We start from the raw sequence: 7,341 nt of genomic DNA on the forward strand, positions 1-7,341 counted from the left end.
CCCAAGCGTTTTGGGGCCCCAAAGAAATAGCGTCGAAGCCACTGCGCATGCGCAAGACGCAAACTGCCTTTAGGTTTTGCGTTGGGAATGCTATTTCACCGATTTAGCGGGAGCCCAAATAGCGGCCCCAAAAGCTTTGCGTCGGCAAACATGGCGGCACCCATCGAAGCGACGGCTCTAACCTTGCACCAAACTGGGTTCGATTCGCGGTAACGCGTGAAGTTCGCAAGCTAGGAGAAGTGACTGCGGTTATCGCTTTCTCTCAACTAACGTGTGTTATGAAGATTGACTCATGAGACGCCGCTGATTTTGAATTCGATTGTGGATTTTACGGCTCGTAGGCCTAACACGGTTAAGCTTGGCTGGTGAAGGCTAGTAAAGTTGCTTTGCTCAAAACTAAGCGCAACTAATTGTTTGCTGCTTACAGAATAACCTCTAAATTGTAATTAAATGTGAATACAAGAAAGTCAAAATTAATATTCCTATCATAATATGGTATATTTTATTTAATTATTTCTAATAGCTCTTCTTCGATGCCGTAGTGGCGCTGTCAGCGCAAGATGCTATCCGCAAACGTAAAACACTATTGTAAAACTCTTCACTCCTACATGCCCCAACGCTAACACCCACAAAGCTGTTTGGGGCCCTATTCTAAAACTCTCTATTGACGTTTAACTGCAGGTGGTTCGCTGATAACCAAACTAAAAGTTGATCTAACCAATTATTAGCTGTAATTTCTAGCACTCGTAGACTCCCAGGTGAAAATGTTTTTACTTCCAGCTGGATTATGGAACTGGAAATTTCACCCAGCTGGATACTTTTCTAGCTGGGAAGGCAGCTGGAAAAAATCCAGCTGGGTGAAATTTCCGGTTCCATAATCCAGCTGGAATATGTCCCAACTGGAAGGCCTTCCAGCTGGATCCAGCTGCAAGAAATGCCAGCTGTAATTCAGCTGGAAGAGCTTCCAGCTAGAATCTCCAGCCCGGCCTGTGGGTCTACAGACCCACAGACCGGGCTGGCACACAGCACCGGTCGCCATGGTGTTGAGCCTTGGCGACAACACCATGGTGTTGAGCCATGCTCAGGTGAAATCCCAGGGTGTAAGCTCGCATCAAGCAGGATACAAACTGGCCAGAACTCGCATGGATCTTAGCTTGCTGTCGCAAGTCACAGTTAGTTCCTAATGTGACTGGCCGCAAGACCAACTGGTCCGGTGAAAATACATGCAGCCAAAACAGCATGGTGCTGAAACTTGCAACCATTTATTTGAACACTTGCAGCAAGGATTGCGGAAGCATATCTTGCATCTCCCTCAAGATGTGGAATACACTTGCACTTCTCCTTGTACCCCATCTGAAAAAAATATTTAGACATAGTGAGTGAACTTTAAAACAATCATCACTTTAATCCACTCAGTTCTAGTAAACAGTGACCTTTACCAAAATCACGTGGATTGTATCAACAGCCTTTGGACAGTACCACAGTTTACCTTCATCACAGACCCTTCTACAGTTTATGTGGCGTAAGGCCCCAACCTGAGCTCTCAAGAGGCTCTCAACTTGAGCTGCAGAAGCTATGCAATGATTGTTAAATTGTCTAGTGCCATTGATTGTGGCTTTAGTGCAAATAGAATTCGAATGAGCTCATTTGTATTTTGAACTAGGTGTGTGATGTAACTCAACAGCCTCCCAAGAAGCATTTCTCTGCTGAATAACACAGGAGCTTGAGGGCCAATCTTTTTAGGTTATTGTTGTTTTGCACCAATTCAAATGCCTGCCATTCGAGGCAACGTGTTTGCGAGCACGCACTTGCAATGAAAGCACGCCATAAATGTGCTTCTATTGCGTTGGGCAGATTGACATATACGCACTAGTATTTAATAGACGTACGTATGTGCAACATTGGGCACAAACACTGCACGGCAATATATTCAAATGGGCTATTGGAGACAAAAGGGGCTTACGCAAACTGGCAAGCACTTCACATATGCTGCGTGATAATTTAAAGTTTTATGCAATTTTTAACCAATCGCCTGTTGAAGATACCGTAATTCTAGTCCTTGAGCTGGATCCTTCAGAGGAGGAGATTACTTGCACGAAAAATCGGAACACATATTGAACTAATTTTAAAAAATTCAATATTGAACTTCCTAATTTATTACATTACGGCACATATCGCAATCTACGAATTGTAGCCATTGAGATTGCCAGGCGTATCCACTTGGACTTACTTTCCAGAATGACACCAGTTAGAAATATGTGTCATCAAACTCGCCGTAAAAGTGCACTGTTGGTCTGCATACTTTTATAACGAAACGCCCTTTTATGTATTGGAGCACAAAAGTAACTGGAACGCCCACTTATTCGTCTCACACTTTAGAAAATAGTATATCGAAACTGATGTAATTCTGGAAATTCATTTAAGGTGGATCCATCTTGCAAACTCACAGGCTACAATTCGTACAAGTAATATGTGCAGCAAGGTAATAAGTTAATTTGTCAATTTTTGCTAATTACTTGAAGATGTCTTTCGATTTCGCATGCTAATAATGTCCACCTTTTCGAATAATTCCGCTCAACGACAAGAATTATGATGTCTGCCACAGGCCATTTCTACCAAATTCCGCAAAACATAAAAATGATCAACCTGTATACAAACATCACGTACACCAGGGACCTATGATATCATGCTCAAGCGTGCCAACATACAGGATAAAAATAAACATTAACTTACGCTCAAAACATAAGCAAGTGAAATAATTACCTCCACATTGTAGAATCAGGGCTGGAGAAAACGGTGCTCTTCGATCCGCACTGGTGAATCACAACACCACAAAGTACAGCAATAACAACTGTTGATAGCCGCTTGCCTGTACTTGTAACACCGTCCAGAGAAGGAACTGTCCAAAAATAATTACTTCATGCGCAAGATCGTGCAGGTTCCTCACAAAAACTTGATCACATGCACACCCGAGAGACTCTCGTTGTCTCGCAAAATTGCCTCGCCGTGACAGTTTCCGCCATGTGCTGTACGAAACTAGGGCCCCTGTGGCGTCGTCACATTTTTTATATTCGGCCTGCCTTTGTAATGCTGCTGTTTGCTGTGAATAAAAACCCGAGCTTTTCTGAGAAATACTGATATTGCAATAACACGCTATTATATTATTGTTAGTGTCAAAAGAGCAGATCAAGACAAGATACGAGACTAAAGCTCCTAAGTATTCAACAAATATGGCGGCGATTGTAGTGGCGTCGTGCAGACAGGAAAAAATAGGAGCAGCGGTCATTGCAGCCTGAACTGCTGAAGGTGCCACGTGTTAAGGCTCTTTTTTGTTAGAGAAGGAATTGCTATGTTGTAAACACTAGCCGTTTGCGCAACGGCTCATCATGACCAATCGGGCAAGCTCGTCGCTTTTGTTTACTACAAGCAAGGTTCAATAAAAGTGGCAGTTTTTCCTGGAGATATTTTTTTTTTGGCAACTCGATCACACAGGACACTTTAGATTGCTATCGATCCCGATCGCGATCAAAGGTACCCGGAGTGACGAGCATTTACATACGTTCATGCAATTCCGATTGTTGTCACAACACGAACGAATAAAAATATTTTATTTTTTTTTTGCTGCTGCAAGAGTAAAAGCTCTTCGTTCTTATACAAACACCACCTTGGGCTAAATATGGGCGTGTTGCAGATACAAAAAATGTCTTAATGCAAGTGGGAATTAAGCTCCACTTTCCAGTCGATAGATTCTACTTCCGGCTGGAAAATGCTCCATCCAGTTGTTTCCAGTTGGAAGCGCTGTTTCCAGCTAAAAAATGCTGTATCCAGTTGTTTCCAGCTGAAGCTGGAAAACTTCCAGCTGGCAGTGCTGCTTCTAGCTGAAAAACCAGCTGAGGTGGATCCCACTTCAAGCTGGAAAGGGCCATTTCCAGCTGGCTCTGGAAAATTTCTATCTGGAAGGGCTGATTCCAGTTGGAAACCTGGCTGGAAAGACCATTTCCAGCTAGAAATTCACAGCCCATTTTCATGTGGGCGTCGCCTGAGAAAAACAAACTTGTGTCGTCAGCATATGTTTACAATATCGTTTACGTATAGAATGAAGAACAGCGGACGCAAAATTGACCCTTGAGGGCCGCCGAGTGCAATTTCTTTTTTGTGTGAACAAAACCCATTATAACACGTGTATTGCTGTCTGGTAGTGAAGTCATCTTGAATCAGTTTTAGGGCCACTCCGCGAACTCCGTAGTATGACAGTTTATTAAATAGGATGGTGTGTTCAATGGAGTCGAAAGCTTCTCTAATATCCAGGAAAAGCCCAACCGTATATAGTTTGTTCTCGATGTTACACAGGAGTCTTTCTTTGATCTTAACAAGTGCCATTTCAGTAGATCTGTGTTCACGGGAGCCAAACTGTTGGTCCTACAAGGTTTTATCTAGAAATTTAGTTAGTCTGCACTTTACGGGTCGTTCCAACACTTTTGAGAAAAGAGGTAGTATGCATATCGGTCTATAATTATTTAAATCAGCGACAGAGCCTCCCTTATGCAATACAATCACTTTGGCAATTTTCATAGAATCGGGAAAAATGCCATTCACCAAAGCACTGTTACAGATATGGCATAATGGAGCCGAGACAACAGATATAATAAGAGTATCCGGCAACTGAAGCGTCCATGGCCCATTACTTTCTGCTAAATAAGTAACAAAATCGAACTTTCGCCATGCGACAATTCGCTGCGCCGCAACGTTTTTTTCCCCCTGTTGTTGGGCGGGGAACCGTAATGAAAAAAATTATCCGACGATTACGATACTCCCTAATGCGAAATTTGAGCGCAGCTCTATACGTGTTTCCATTTCGCGATATTTTGAAGCAAAGAATTTGAGAGAGACATGTAGCAGAGTCGGTAATGGTCGAAAATCTGATCTGCGGATCAAGCGAGCCGGCGTTTATACATGACTCGTCAAAGGTTCCAGTGTGATCGCTGGTGCCGCGTGGCTTCCAGAAAGTACTATACAATTCGCATAGCGCATACAATCAGATTAAGAAACAATCTCACACAATAACAACCAAAACAAGCGCGAACGAGACCGACCCAACAGAACCAAACAGGCGCGGGCGAGAGCTGTGGCGCGAGCAGACGATAGTACGAAACGAGCGGATCGGCTGAGACCAGACACGAGTGCGCATCGAGCCGTAAGGAGGGTCCGCATGACACCAGCATCGCGCGCGCACGTCACTGAAGGGGCCGCTCTCATTGGTCTCCGCCATTCGCGGCTCGCGTCCTTCGTCTCCCACTCCAGCGAAGGGGGGCGGAGCTGGTTACGAGGCCGACGACAACGCCGACGACAACGCCGACGCGAAACCCAGGAACGGATGCCAAAGAGCTGCGCTCTAAAAAAAAAACGCAAATGAAAGTATGTTGGCCACAATCGAATGCCTACTTTGGGTACCTAATGTGGCTACTAAAAGAATATCGAAGAAAACGCGAAACGCTTGGTCCACCGAAAACCATGCGCATACTGCTCGGTATACTGACGAGACAAGACTTTCTGGAGAGGCTGCGCTCAAGCGAATGCGGTGCAATCCGTCGAGTCTCCACAGTGATGGCGGCGAGTGACCATTGTTTCTTTTTCTCGTCTACTAGCTAGAAAGGGTCCAAAACTCTGATAGGCGAAAATGCATTCGGCCAGAGAAAACCGAACGCGCACCGAAGTGCGCCGCGCAGTGGTCGGGGCAAAACGAGAAATATGCATGCGCTATGGCTGGCTCTGGCAGACTGTGAGTAGCGAGTACAAAAAAAATGAAGAGGCTCAATGTGTCGTCGCGAATAAAAGTCAAAATAGAAAAAAATAAATAAGAGCTTAGTTACCTTGGATGGCTTTAGTGTCTTGACATGGATGCTTTGGCGCACGTAAAAAAAAAAAAATGTTGGTATTTTTTTATGACATGACGCCGCGAATGAACCACCACAACGCTTCGTCTCATGGGACCTCTCTGCGTGCATTGTCAACTTGTCTGATAGTGTGTCGATTTGGCTTGTCTCGTTGTATGTTCCTATGTAAGACTTTGGAAAAGTCAATGCGCCTTTGGCGTCAAATATTTATAGGAACATTAAACCGACAAAGTTCCGCAATTGAAAATCTAAAGCACACGTTTGGAAATGTCAATGCCCCTTTCGCATCAAAAGGTTATATAACTTTATACCCATAAAGTTTCGAAATTGACATCCACGCGCTCCGTAGGTTTCTCGGCTTCCGCGAGATGTCGCGGCGAGCCCGTTCGCCATCAAAACGCCCTTGAAACTTTGTGCTCGGAGGGGGCTACTTGCGTTATGTGACTCCCGGTGCATGGGCGTTGCTACGAAATCCAGCCCGAGTTCGCAATTTTCGCGCTGAAATGTCTTTTCGAGCGTGAAAAAGGCATTCTAGACAAAATCCAAAATGATTTCCGGCGCCGGGGGTTGCTTTGGTCGGCGGTGCATGGACAGCGCGAAAAAATTTCGAGGGGGGGGGGGGGAGGGGGCTGATGCCCCATAAGCACCCCCCCCCCCCCCCTCTGGCTACGCCTCTGGCCTGCAGTGTGTATATGTACTGCGGGTGGGTGAGTATTCCAAGTTTCGAATGGGAATCAAGCAACTATTCCATTCACATTCGAAAATGAACTATTCGGAAGCTTTCAGTTTTGAAAACTAACCAAATATTTCGCAACTACCGACTGTTAAAGTGTAGTTACTGTCCTCCGTCCGCTAAAAAAAAAGCATAGCAAATTATCACAAGTTGGACAATGACAAAAGTTTTCGAGGCAAAGTAGAAACAAAATTAGTAATACAAACTTTGTTTACGGTTTAGCCGCGGAAGCCTACATGACAACCTGTGATTTTTGCTTGCAGTCTGTCATTTAGTATTTTTTGGCAGTCCGTAGTCATGTAGCAGTTCAATATTTTACGCTACAACCTATGATCTATATCACGACGCATCAATACGATGGACATTTAAGCAGTGAAGCGACGCGCCATATTGCTGAATTATTGTCAAGGGCGGCCGAACCAACATTTTGGTATTCCTGACAGCTTTCACCTTTTTTTTTTTCACAATCTGAGGCAATCATTTATTTAGTGTTTTTTGGAAAGCTAGTGATAGAGAAGCCATTCATTCTTGGAAAGTTCAATTGCAACCTGGCTCTAAAACTGTTGAGAAGCTATTCGTGCAGTCGCTTTCACCATAGTTTCTACATGCAACAACAACATAACAACGGCATCCTTCAAAACCGCCTCGGCATGCGTGGCAGAGACTGCAGCCATCGCCTTGGCCATTCAGGACGCCGAGCGCCAAACCAATTCG

At 44.5% G+C, this 7,341-nt stretch overlaps 1 long non-coding RNA gene across 1 annotated transcript; it reads right to left on the bottom strand.

Annotated features, from left to right (window-relative positions):
• Positions 1–1,246: 1,246 nt before the first annotated feature.
• On the bottom strand, positions 1,247–3,236 carry LOC135917038 (uncharacterized). The gene is made up of 2 exons (XR_010569154.2): positions 2,764–3,236; positions 1,247–1,353 (listed from the first exon to the last, which is right to left on the bottom strand). It is a non-coding gene; the product is annotated as an uncharacterized lncRNA (long non-coding RNA).
• Between the last annotated feature and the right edge of the window lie 4,105 nt (positions 3,237–7,341).

Source organism: Dermacentor albipictus, chromosome 6 (genome assembly GCF_038994185.2).
Source record: "Dermacentor albipictus isolate Rhodes 1998 colony chromosome 6, USDA_Dalb.pri_finalv2, whole genome shotgun sequence".
Lineage (NCBI taxonomy): Eukaryota > Metazoa > Arthropoda > Arachnida > Ixodida > Ixodidae > Dermacentor > Dermacentor albipictus.